General features: G+C 41.8%; 1 protein-coding gene and 1 non-coding gene across 2 annotated transcripts in view; one reads left to right on the forward strand and one right to left on the reverse strand.

Moving 5' to 3' along the window:
* Nhsl2 (NHS like 2) overlaps positions 1 to 13,621 on the forward strand; it is a 241,599-nt gene that overhangs the window by 63,008 nt on the left and 164,970 nt on the right. The window lies entirely within an intron of this gene.
* LOC115063166 lies at positions 1,005 to 1,107 on the reverse strand. The gene has a single exon (XR_003843061.1). It is a non-coding gene; the product is annotated as a U6 spliceosomal RNA (small nuclear RNA).

The following is a 13,621-nucleotide window of genomic DNA, read 5'->3' on the forward strand; positions in this document are numbered from 1 at the left end:
TTGGGAAGAGAGGCCCCTTGGTCTTGCAAACTTTATATGACCCAGCACAGGGGAAGGCCAGGGCCAAGTAGTGGGAGTGGGTGGGTAGGGGGAGCAGGGGCGGGTGGGTATAGGGAACTTATGAGATAGCATTTGAAATGTAAATAAAGAAAATAATAAGAAAAAGAAAAGAAAAATTGTAATGGTCTAGATGAAGACGGGTGTCAGCATTATGAGGAAACTAACAATCAAGGGCAAAATAATCATCCAAAATAATCATCGCTGTATACAAGTCACGTGCTTTTGCATTTTGCATTTAGATCTGTGAACATTTATGAGTTAGTTTTTGTGTGTGATTCATTTTCCTTCCTTCTTTCTTCCCTCCCTCCCCTTCTCTCTCTTTCCTTCTTTCTTTGACACAGCGATGACCACTCGTTTTTATTGAAAAGATTTCTTTGCTCCATCATGTTTCTTTGTTGCTTTCTCTTAGAGCAGTTGACTTATTCAAGTCAGCCTATTTTTGTCCCACTGTTCTGTTTGTTCTTCACAAACAACCCCGTCTTGATTGCTGCAGCTTTATATGTGGTTCTTACTGGATTGTGTCAGTCCTCCAGCTTTGTTTCTTTCCTTCTATATGGAGTTAGTTATTCTGGGTCTTTTGTGTCTCTCTATATAAAACCTTAGAATTAGTTTTAGTGATATCCAGGAAATAACTTTGTGGGATTTCAATTGGAATTGCATAGACCTGTAGATCAACTTAGGGAGAACTGGCATCTTGGAAATATTGAATTTTCCTGTTGTGAACAGAACATATCTCCTCCATTTATTATTGATTTCTATCGTTGTGGTTTTATAGTTTCTCCATACAGATATTGTATAACTCATGTCAAATTTTCACCCAAGTGTTTGATGCTTTGGGAATGCTAATTATGGTGATGTGTTTTTAAAACAATGAACAAGTTATGATTAATATAGAATAGGTTGATATATATATATATATATATATATTGAGGTAAAGATATACTAAAACTATGAAACATTTCTCAATGTTGCCTATCACCCTTGCATAAGGACCACACTAATCTTCTCTGTATTGTTTCAGCTTTGTATGGTACTGAAGAAAATATCATCGTAATGTGTCTTTAGTTCCAAACTCCACTTCTTCATTGCAGTTGGCCTTTGTATGTCAACCCTGTGTCCTGCAACCTTGCACTAACAGTTAGTTGTAAGAGTTCTTTGGTTTTCTTCAGATTGCCTGCCTCTGTGATCATGTGATCTGTGAGCAGAGACTCTCTTGGTGCTTTACCTCTTATTGCATTATCTTCCCTGTAAGGAGTTGGAAGGCAGAGCGGGGACCTCCTAGCCTTTTGATTCCTGATCTTAGTGGAAAAGCTCTGAGAGTCTCACCATTAAGTATGTTTACTGTAGATATTTTATAGATTTTTTTTCCTTTGGGTGTGTTTAGCTTTTGAGACAGGGGGTCTAGCAATGAAACCCAGACTTGCCTTGAACTCAAAATCTTCTAACCCATGTCTGGAGTGTTGGGATTACAAATATACACTACTACAGGGGTTCGTTTACTTCTAGTTTTCTGAAATTCTTATTGTGATTAGACATTGATAATTTTATCAAAGTCTTTTTCTGTGTCTATTAAAATTATTGTAGGGGTTTTGTTACCTTATTAAATAATTGATTATGTTAATTAATTAACTTTTTATTTTTGTTTTTGTTTTGTTTTTGAGACAGAGTCTCATCATGTAACTCTGCTGACCTGAAACTCACTTTGTAAATCAAACTTGTCTGAAAGTCCTGGGTCTGCCACTCGAGTGCATTGTCTGATTTTTGATGCTGAACCAGCCCTTCATACCTAGCATAAATCTCACTTCATTGTGAAGTATAATTCTTTTTCTACATTGTTGAACTTGACTTTGTCTTTGTTTGATTTTAGTATTAGGATAATGCTAGCCTCATAGAATGCATTAAGAAGCATTCCCCCTGGCTTCAAGAAAACTGGTACATTTCCCCCCACACACACACACACACACAAATATTTGGTAGAATTTACCACTGAAGCAATCTGAGCTTGGTGTTTTCTGTTTGGGAAAAGTATTAATTAGCGACACAGCTCCTTTAATAAATATAGGCCTATTCATGTCGCCTAGTGCTCTTTGTGTTGGTTTTGTCAGGCTGTCTCTAAAGGAATTGACTGGCTTTGTCTAGAGTGTTGAATGTGAGGGCATAGAGTTGGTCACTGAATCCCTTTATTATTCTTTTGGTGCATTGCGATCAGGAATGATACCCTCTTGTTTCTGCCATTGATAATCTATGCCTTTTTTCTCTGCCTGGCATTAAAGCTTATTGGATCTTTATTTGTCTGCTTTGTTTTTGTTTTACTTGAATATTTTTCCTCATTAATCCATTTATTTATTCACTTTACAGCCTGTTCAAAGTCCCCTCCTTCCTTTCCTCCCAGTCCCCCTCACACTCCCTCCCTGATTCCTCCATCCCCTTTTTCTCTAAATACTGAAGATTCTATGAACAGCTTTCTGTTATCCACTTCTGCTGTGGTCTGTGAGTAGACAGCATGTGATTTCCATTTCCATTAAAGTAGTTAATGTGTGCTTTATGGCCCATAAAAAGTTACTATTAGCTAACCTTTGTCAACTTGTCCCCATTGAACTTTAAATAATCAGTCAATTACAATTCATATTTTCACACTCTAGTACTGTTTTCTGCTTATGAAACTTCCATGCCTCCTTTCACACACATTTTCTTTTGAGTCATAGTCTTGCCACAGCCAGCTGGTCTGGCTGGTCTCGGAACTCCCCAGATCAAGTGATCCTCTTGTTTCAGCAGCCCAAGTACTTGGAGTTACCGATGCGCACTACTGCAGCACATCTGGAAGATTCTGCTACCTTAAGTTGTCATTCTCTATATCTAGTGTCAGTCTTCAGTTTTTAAGGGCAGCAGTTTGCCTTTGGACTTCTCTGTTGGACATTAAAAAAAATGGGGGCTGGAGAGATGGCTTAGTGGTTAAGAACATTCTGTGCTCTTCCAGAGGTCCTGAGTTCAATTCCCAACACCCACATGGTGGTTCACAACCATCTATAAAGGGATCTGGTGCCCTCTGCTGGCATGCAGGTGTACATTTCAAGCAGAACACTCATGCATAAAATAAAATAAAATCTTAAAAATATTTTTTAAAATGTTATTGACGTAGTCAGCTTTTCAGTTGGTGCTTTGAGGCTCTTAGTTTGTTGATTTAGGTTTTGGGTCTCCGGTTTTAGGCAGGAATTGCGATGGCATGTATTTGTTTCCGTTTGGTTTTGAGCCAAGGTCTCTCTATGCAGCCCAAGCTGTCCTAGAACTCTGTATAGCTCAGGCGAGGCTTGAACTCACTATCCACCTGCCTGAGCCTTTCTAGTACTGCGATTGCAGGCATGCCACCATACCAGGCTTTGGTCTTCATTTTTCTTTAAATACTTTATAGAATTTAACAGTAAGGCAACCTGAGCAGGACTTTTCCATGTGGAAGTTTTAAATTTGTTCTTTCAATCTTTTTGTTTGTTTTAATGCATTCATATTTTCCTTCTTGAGCCCATTTTAGAAATTGTTCTTTCTGTGATTTTCTATTTCCTTTTCCATATCTCCTTTGTTTCAGTATAGTTATGTATATTATATTAGCTTCCTTTTATTTTCATAATGTCAATTAAGTGTTGAGTCTTCTCTGTTTTTCTACTAGTCTACTCAAAGATTTGTCCTCACTCCCCAAAATAACTACTTTCTGATTTTGTTGATTTTTCTCTATTATTTTTCTATGTTCTTATTTATTTCCTCTTTTATTTATTTGTTTTGCTTGCTTTGGATTTAGCTTATTCTTTAGTTTCTTGAGCATTTTTGGCTTGTATTTCCATATGTTACAGCTAGTTTTTTCCCTCTGCTCTTTTACTCGCTTCTTTGGTGTTAATTAAATGTCTTCTAGTTCAGGCATAAATCCCTTTAGTGATTTTTCAACTACTGTATTTTTAATCTCACTTTTGTTTTTACATTTTAGACTTATCATTTTTGTTTGCTTGTTCTGATATTAATATTTTGGAGCAGATATTTTTCTCAATAAGTCAGTTTCTTAATTGACTTGGGGGCTATAATATACATTTTAGCATATGTATCGGTTGCTTTTTTGGTTGCCATGATAAAATACCATGGCAACAAATAAATTATAAAGGAAAGAGTTTATTCTGGCTTATGATTACAAAGGAGGAATCTACAGTGATGGAGGAGGCACAGCAGCAGACAGTCAGAGCAGGAAGCTGAGAGGTCACATCTCAACCTCCAATATGGAGCAGAAAGTGCAAACAGCAAGTGTGGCTAGCCTATTAACTCTCAATCTCACCTCCAATTGGCATGCTTCCTTAAGCACTGCTACACCTCCTAAAGGTCCCATGCTATCCCCAAACAGTACCACCAGCTGAGGGCCAAGTATTCTAATATGTGAATTTGTAGGAGACAATTCTCACTCAAACCACCACATTCCATTCCTGGTCCCGACCATCCCAGGATGCAAAGTGCAATTACGTCCAATTTCAAAAGTCCCCACACTCTCTCAGTTTCAATAATGTTTAAAAACATAAAGTCCAAACTCACTTCTTAGACTCAAGACAGTTTCTTAACTGCGATCCCCTGAAAAACAAGAAGCAAAGTACATACTTCCAACATACAATGCATATCACCATTAAAAATTGGGAGGGGGTGAAGACATGATGAGAAAATATGGGGCTAAAGCAATACTGAAACCCAGCACAGAAAAAAAAAATTCTGTAGCTGTGTCCACTGTTTGGATGGCTCTGCTCCTCCAACTCTGCTGCCTGCCACCATCTCTCTCTTGTTCTTGCTCTCTTGTGCTCTCTCTCCCCTTCTGTTTCTTTCTCTCTGTGTCTCTCTTTGTCTCTCTCCTTTCTGTGTGTGTCTCTCCTCATTCTGTTTCTGTGTCGCTCCTCTCTCTTTCTCTATCTTCTCTGTCTCTCTCTGTGTCTCTGTCTCTGTCTCTGTCTCTGTCTCTGTCTCTGTCTCTCTCTCTCTCTCTCTCTCTCTCGTTTCACCCTCCCTCTGTATGCAGCTTTCCTTTGCAGATGTCTCACAGTTCTGACATCCCCAGCATCTTGGGGTCTGCACTGCAACTCAGGCTTCACTACCCTAACTGCAACACAATGGTTTCTCGTGTTCTTCTGCTCTCCTGGGGCCATCTCACGGTAACTCCAACACCGCCACACAGTGCCTGGCTTCAGTGGCTCTCTGAAACCATGGAGGGAAATGTACACTTCCCTTATACTTGTACCTTTTATGCCTCCAAAGCCAATACTGCTAAATTCAGCTGCTAGCCTGGGATGGACCCTCACCACTTTGAATCACACTAGTAGCAGTTTTCTCAGGGTGAAGCAGTTAGTTGCTAGAAACAGAAAACTTCCTAGGTTTTCTTTTTGCATGAGTTGGAAGCTTAATTGGATGGGATATTGCCCTGGAAGCACCTATTCCATTGTTCTAGTGCAAACAGGACTCTCCATAACAATTACAGCCTCTCTTCTAGCACATGCCCTGGCTGTAACATTAGGCTTCCCAGTGATTCTTCTCGACAAGTTGTCCATTTTATATTTCTTCCTGCCTCACTTGTTCTTTTCCATTGAAAATCTCCACAAGCACCACCAGTAATAACCATGCCATGTATTTGACCTTATGCTATTGGAAATTTCCTCAGCCAAAGAAGTTAGAAGTTACTTTTCATGTAGCCTCCAGCAAGTTCTTATGACACAGGCAAAAGGCAGCCTGATTCTTTGCCCAGATATCACAGGAGTAGCCTGTAGTCCATTTGCTAATGTTATCTGAAACCTCATGAGCCCCACCTCTATTGTCTGTATTCCTCTCAATAATACTGTCTTCCAGGCTCCTACCAGAATATTCCATTAAACTCTGCTTACAGCATTCAACTGCTTTTCTAGTCTTAAGTGCTGAAATCGTCCACACATCTCCCAACTAACTTCTCTGTGTTCATGACTTTTCTGTTGATGTAATAAAAATACTGTGAGTGAGGCAACTTACAGGAGGAAGAAGGTTTACTTGGACTTCCAGTTCTAGAAGGAAAGGCCTTAATAACAGGGGAGCTATGGAAGCAGGTAAGCAGAGCAGGAAGCTTAGAGACCACATCTTCAACTACAAACATGAATAAGAGCACAGTCGGAGTGAGGGGAGGCTAAGAACTCTTAAAGGATGCCCCAGTGATACACTCTCTCCAGCAAGACTGCACTTCCAAAAGGGTCCAGAACGTCTCAAAACAGCACCATCAACTGAGCAAGTGTTCAAATATGTGAGTGTCTGGTGGACATTTCTTTTCCAAGCCACTATGGACTGACAGAATCTACTGCAGATATACACTAAAGAAAGAACAGTGAAAGCCAGGAACCTCATTCTGTGTAGCTGCCTTTCTTTCTCCATTCTTGTCTGCCCATGTGCATTCCAAATCTAACAATACCTGCTTATGATTACTGTTTTACAATACCTGTTTGTGATTACTTGTTTTATATAGTCTTGCATCTTTTAGAGAAAATACAAGAAGAAAGGAAGAGTAGAATAGATTTCTAAAGTTCCTGGAATACCATTGCTGGTCCCTCTGTTTCTCTCTGCACATTTGACTTAACATCTTCATTCATATCCATACACCAGCACATGCGCTTTTATTACAAGCAGTAATGCTTTTATCCTACCTCCTTTATGCTGAGTCAAAAAATGTTTTATTTATTTATGATACATGGATAAAATACAGTTTTAGAGATGTTACTCATGAAATTACTTTTTAAATCAGCTAAATGAAGAAAATAAGTGTATTATTAAAACACCCCCACATACTCTTTCTCCAAGAAATGCTATGGAGGACAGTGCCTGCATCTCCCAGACTGATAACCCCTTGTCCTGTGATTGGGCACCAAAAGGACAATGGTAGTACCAGTCCTTCTCTCATTGTCTCTCTGAATATGGACTCTCTATCCTAAGAGCAAGTGGGGATAGAGTGATTGAGGTCAATGTTCTTGGCCTGCAGAGCCTAGGACAGAACGTCTGCCATGTAAGTTAGATCTGTATAGGGGAAAGGCCGTTTCCACCCAAAACACCAGAGTGTCTGTTACACTGACATGGGGAGATGACACTCCTGGGGTAGAATTGTTACCATTAGTCTGGGAGGTGAGGAAGAGGGAGCTGTGTTTTTGTGGCCTCGCTCATCCAGAACAGTCACACAGAATGTGGTTGTGGGGGTGGGGTTGGGGACATGGATTGGGGATTGCTGTGGACTGTGGTGCACATGCTACAGATTCGGGATCCTTACTGACATTTAGTAGATTTCCTTGGATAAATACTTCTCCATTTATGTGTACTGTGAGAACAGTTCCCAGAGACTTTAAATAGGTGCTTTTCAATTTTTCACCAGCGAAGTGCCTGTTACACTGGAGAGAAAAAACCAAGCTTCCCACACCACCATCCTGGAAGTCCCAACCCTTCCAGGGGGGGATGTTTCTTTTGTTGGAGACTTTACCACATATTATCTCTCCTAGAATTCAATCAAGTCCAGACCTGAGATTTCATGCAGGCACAAATGAAAGCACACAAAATGGCAAGATAGGTTTCCAATATAAGGCTCATTTCAAAAACCAAGCGAAGAAATCATTTGAGGTGCTTTGCCGAGTAACTGCGCTCCAGAAATCGGGCAGTAATCAGAGGGGAAACAGTAGTAATTATGTGTAAATCACTCTAAACCCGGGAACAGCAGAAATAATCTCATCCCTGGGAAGTGCTTAAGGGTTATGTTGAGACTGCTCTGCTGTTAATACAACCATAGCGTTGAAATTTCAATTGAAGTTTTATGAAGGTGGGTGGGAAAATTGTCTTTAATAAATATTGGCAAGAACACAAAATAGCCCTCATCTGGTTTCTTGAAGCACATAGGACAGGCTGCCATGTACAGCAGATTGTACGGCAGATGGACTGAGTGAGACATTGTTGTACCTCTGATCTCCTTGACCATTTGGGAAGTTCATGTCCCTTCTCCCTGCCTCACTTTGTCCGTCTGCAGCTCCTGCCTCGCTGGAGCATGCAGAAACGTGGTGCCCTTGGGACAGGTGCCTTCTGACCTTTGCCCCCTTTGAACTTCTTCTCAGCCCCATAATTTGTTCAAAAGAATGGCCAGTTGTGACAAAGGGCAGTAATGCCAAAGAGAAGAGAGCCTAGCAGCTTTTGCTTCTGTTCCTAGTTATTCATCCTGTATGTCCCAGTTCTGAACAGTCAGCATCCTTTGTGCCCCAAGCGGACAGCCATTTTCCCTGGCTTTGGGACTGAAGGGGTAAATACTGACTCATCTGCTCCCTGGGGACACTCCTTTCTTGCCTTTTCAAAGGGAAGTTCAGGATTGATGGCCAAGGACACACTGAGGACTGGCTACTTGCAGTCTGTGACCACTGAAGGGGTGACCTGAACTCTTCCTTCCTCATAGAAACCTTCACTCTCCCTTTTGTATCAAACTGTCCCACTCTTCATCTATCTACTCTAAACACAGCCTCTCCTCCCACGGCTTCCCAGCACATCTGCAGTGGGGACTCTCAGCTTTTTGCAAAATACCATGAATTTAGATACTGCCTCCTTACTTCCCTGCATGCTATCTGTCCCTCCCTTTGCATCTCTGTCTCTCTCCAAGTCCCTCTTCCCCCTCCTTTCACTCTCCCTCCATTAGTAAATACCTTCTATTCCTTCTCTAAACAGCCTGGTCGCCATGATGACCTCACCTCCTTGACCTTTGGCCTTCCTTATCATGCCATTTGTCTTAAGGCTTACTCTGGGCCTCTTTCCATAACAGCCTTCTCTCTTCTCTCTTCTCTCTTCTCCTGGCCCTAAGTACTCTTTATAGAGACAACAGGATTCCCTCCGTACCCATCCCTCCAGAATCCAGGCTTGAAGCCCAATAAAAGGTAGGGCTTTTCTCTAGTCAACAGAAATGTCAGAGAAGTAGGCATAGTCGGTCCTGTGGAATGTCCCAGAGTCCAAGGAAAAACCTGCTGCTGGACCCACCCACTGTGTTGTCCTGTTAAAATGCTCATTTGATGCTGCTCAAACCTCTGGTTGAATAGAGAGGAAAGAAACTCAGTTATTAATGGAAAGTGTCTTACTTTTTTAAAAATTATTTATTTATTTATTTATTTAATGCAAGTACACTGTAGCTGTCTTCAGACACACCAGAAGAGGGCATCAGGTCTCATTGTGGATGGTTGTGAGCCATCATGTGGTTGCTGGGACTTGAACTCAAGACCTTCAGAAGAGCAATCGGCACTCTTAACCGCTGAGCCATCTCTCCAGTCCCTGTCTTACTTTTAAATGTTGCCAATTATTCTTTTTCTCTTCAAGAACCTGGGAGCAGGGCTGGAGGGAAGGCTCAGCAGTTAAAAGCACTTCTGCTCTTACAGAGGCTCTGAGTTCAGTTCCCAGCACTCACATAGTAGTGCACAACTGCCAGCAACTCCTGTTCTGGGAAATCCAATACTGTTTTCTGGTTTTTGTGAGCTCACAGTGCAAACACAGATACACCAGAAAAGGACCACACATACACATACAATTAAACTAATAAAAAGTTCTGAAAGGGGCTGGTGAGATGGCTCAGCAGGTAAGAGCACCCGACTGCTCTTCCGAAGGTCCTGAGTTCAAATCCCAGCGACCACATGGTGGCTCACAACCATCCGTAATGTGATCTGGCTCCCTCCTCTGGAGTGTCTGAAGACAGCTACAGTGTACTTACATATAATAAATAAATAAATCTTTAAAAAAAAAAGTTCTGAAAGTAGTAGAAAAAAACTCCTCCCACAGTTACTCAGTTCCCATTTCTGGAAGGTTACTGGTTCAGGGTGACCCATTTCAGTACCCCACTAAAGGTAGCTGAGCATGGTGGCTCACATCTGCATTCCCAGCACTTGGGAACCTAAGGCAGGAAGATTGCTGAGAATTCAGGGGTAGCCTGGGCTATACAGTGCATTCCAGAACAACCTGGGATATATTGGATGGGAACTTACCTCAGAGAGAGAGAGAGAGAGAGAGAGAGAGAGAGAGAGAGAGAGAGAGAGAGAGAGAGAGTTACTACATATATAGTGCTTACTATAGCAATTGGTGCATGATACGTCTTGATTTTTAAAAACTGTCATCAATATGATCAGAAAATGAATCAAGAAACCATTAGGTCTGGCTGAAACTTTCCTTCTGAGTTGCCATTTCTAGTTTCCTTCTCACTTTCTCATGCATTACAAGCTCCTGACTGGAGTGTGTGCCCTGCCAGAAGGGATCCTGCTCCTCACTTTACCAGCCTCCACCCTTGGATGCTTCAGAGTCAACCTCAGCCATGGGGCTCTCACTTGGTGCCAATACTCTTAGAACATCTACTTGAAGATCTCCCCGACACTGTCAGACTCTTAGGATCCAGGATGTGGGACTAGAAGAAAAAAGGTTTCCAAGCTAGATGCTTTACTCGGCAGTGGAGGTGGAAAGTGGCACTCGTAGTCCAGATAGGAAGTTGTTAGTGCATTCCCTACTAAGTGCTGGGCTTTTGGCTGGGTGTGGCAGTCCACTCACTGAGTCCCAGTGCATGGGAATCTGAAGTAGGATTGTGAGTTCTAGATCAGCCTGGCCTACAGAGCAAGGCCCAGTAACAAAACCCAACACAAGTCAAAGGCAGCAATGAATGCTAAGGTTTCTTTTATATTCCTATTAGGCTATTCATGGTTCTGGCATCTTTCAGCCTCCCCTGGCCTCACATTTTTGTCCAATGCCAGCCATGCATCATGCAAATTCTACTCATCTAGCCATCCTCCCATGTGTCTGAAGCACTTATTACTTAACACCCACTTACATAAAGATAGTGAGTACATGGGATCACTTCTGCATTTCTGCGGCTCTGTAGCACTGAGATTTGGGGGTTTGGTGACAGATGTTCTTAATGCACATCTTGGCTCTGCCTCTTGTCAGTTGTGGAACATTGGACAAGTTCACGTCTCACTTTGAAGGTTACTGTGTTTCTTTTCTATTGCTGTTACAAAACGCCATGACCAAGGCAAATACAGAAGGGAGGGATTATTTGGGCTTGTGGTTCCAGAGAGTTAGGTGTCCAAAATGATTGAAACAGCATGGCATGCTGGAAAGACTATGCGACTGGAGCTGAAAGCTAAGAACTGAGAACTCACATCTCCAACTCCAAGCAGGAAGTAGAGAACGTGAACTGGGAATATGAAGACATTTGAAACCACACAGCACACCCTTAGTGATATAATTCCACTAGCAAGGTCACACTTCACCATACAGTGTCACCAACTGGGGGGGGGGGTCAAATATCTAGATGCCAGAGCCTATGAGAAACATCGTTATTCAAACCACCACCGTAGGTAGGTAACAACAGGGTCCTAATCAATGACATTTCCTGTTTTTATGAATCATGATTTCATCTAATCCTCCCAGTACCCAAATAATGCTATCTAGTAATGCTGGAGCAAGTTCATTTTCTCTGCCGATTGACTCATTAAAGGGCAATAAAGAAGTGTCACTGGAAACGTTGGGGAGTCCTGGTGAGACTAACATATGATTCCAGGGAAGTCGGAGTCTCCTTTTGAGGTTGTCGTGTTAATAAAAGAATTTGAAATGAATTCAAATGGAAGCTAAAGAACAGTTTATCAGAGTTTTAAAACAAAAGCCCCAGGGCAGACAAACTGTAAATCTTGCATCTGCCTGGAGGAAGAGAATGGAAAAGAAAAGGGGGAAAAGTCATGGCCTTTGAGATAAGCTGACATAGAGGTCACCCTCGTGACAGGGAGAGAAGAGTAAAAAGAAGCTCAAAGTGGTAGGGAGCTTAAAAGGAAAATCCCAGGGTGGGCAAGCTTCAAATCTCCCAACTGCTCTTGGCGGAGTGTGGAAAAGTGAATGGGGAGCAGTCATTTGGGATACACTGGCATGGGGATCAGACATGGGCAGCCACATGTTAGGGAGAGGAGCTTTAAAGAAAGAGTAAGGAATCCCAAAGTACCAGGGAGTTTAAAGACATACAGTCTCTGGCCAACATCCAAAAGAAAAGACAGTAGAGAAGAAAAAGGAATCGTTGCTCCTTCTTGAGGCAGGGCTCAGAAAGTCTCTCAGAGCCAGGGGAACTTCAAGGTGTCTTGTTGGGACTGTGTTAGTGGGTGAGAATCCTAGAAAGGAAAGGTACATCACCTTATGGTGAACCCACCATTCTAAAAGTGGTGCCTTAGGTACGTCCATGACCTGAGTGACTGAATTAGATCTTAAGGGAGGAATCAAGAACATGTCTCCATCTAGAGGTAGATTCCATTCTTCACTGTACCCAGGGTGTTGCTCCCAGAAATGAAAAGAAGAAGAATGTGTAGGGGAAGAGCGGAGTAAAAGGTGGATCCTATGTACAAAAGTTAACTCGGAATGGCTTGATCAAAGATGTATATGTAAGAACTAGAGCTTTTAAAGTTTTAGAAGGTAGCATAAATCTTTATAACCTTGAGTTGGCATAGACTTCTTAGATATGACACCAAAGGCACAAGTGACAAAGGAAAAATTAGATTCATTGAACTTTGTCAAAAGGAAAAGGGGGGGGGAATGTGCTTCAAAGGGCACATTGGGAAAAGTGAGACGCTCTCCTAACAAAGAAAAGCCCACGGCCGGATGGCTTCTTTCACTTCTGAATTCTTCACGACTTTTAAAAGAAGAATTAACACCAAGTTTACTTAAATGACTCAAAAAAATTAAGGGGAAGAAAGAATCTTTCCAGACTCATTCATTATCCTGAATAAAAGCAAAGCATCCGAAGACACATCAAAAACAAAACTACAGACCACTGTCCGAACTACAGTTCACGGACCGCTGAACAAGGTGAAAAGCTTCTTCACAAAATGCTGGCTAACTCATCCCAGATGAGAAACAGTTAAGGGGTAAGGAAAATGCCCCCTAGGTGGCACAGGATCAAAACCTAGTTGGGCTGTAGAGTGAGTTCAAGGCAAGTCTGATCCACTCAATGAGGTCCTGTGACTAAAATAAAATAATAAAAATAATAAAAATGAAATTGGTGTATATACACAGTGGAATATTATCCAGCCATGAAAAAGAAAGCCATTTATTTGCAAGAGAAAGGCTGAAAAGCCTGATCTTCACTTTTGTGAAATAAGGCAATCCCAGAAAGATGAGAGTGACATATTTTTCTCTCATATATGGAATCTAGATAAAGACTAAATGAAAATAGAATATAATCAGCTGAGCGTGGTGGCTCACGCCTTTAATCCCAGCACTCAGGAGGCAGAGGCAGGCAGATTTCTGAGTTCAAGACCAGCCTGGTCTACAGAGTGAGTTCCAGAACAGCCAGGGCTGCACAGAGAAACCCTGTCTCGAAAAACAAAAACAAAAACAAAAACAAAAACAAACAAACAAAATAATCTAGCAGCCAGGCGGTGGTGGTGCAAGCCTTTAATCATGGCATTCAGGAGGCAGAGGCAGGCAGATTTCTGAGTTTGAGGCCAGCCTGGTCTACAAAGTGAGTTCCAGGACAGCCAGGGCTATACAGAGAAACCCTGTCTCG

Source organism: Mus pahari, chromosome X, assembly GCF_900095145.1.
Source record: "Mus pahari chromosome X, PAHARI_EIJ_v1.1, whole genome shotgun sequence".
In the NCBI taxonomy this organism is placed as follows: domain Eukaryota; kingdom Metazoa; phylum Chordata; class Mammalia; order Rodentia; family Muridae; genus Mus; species Mus pahari.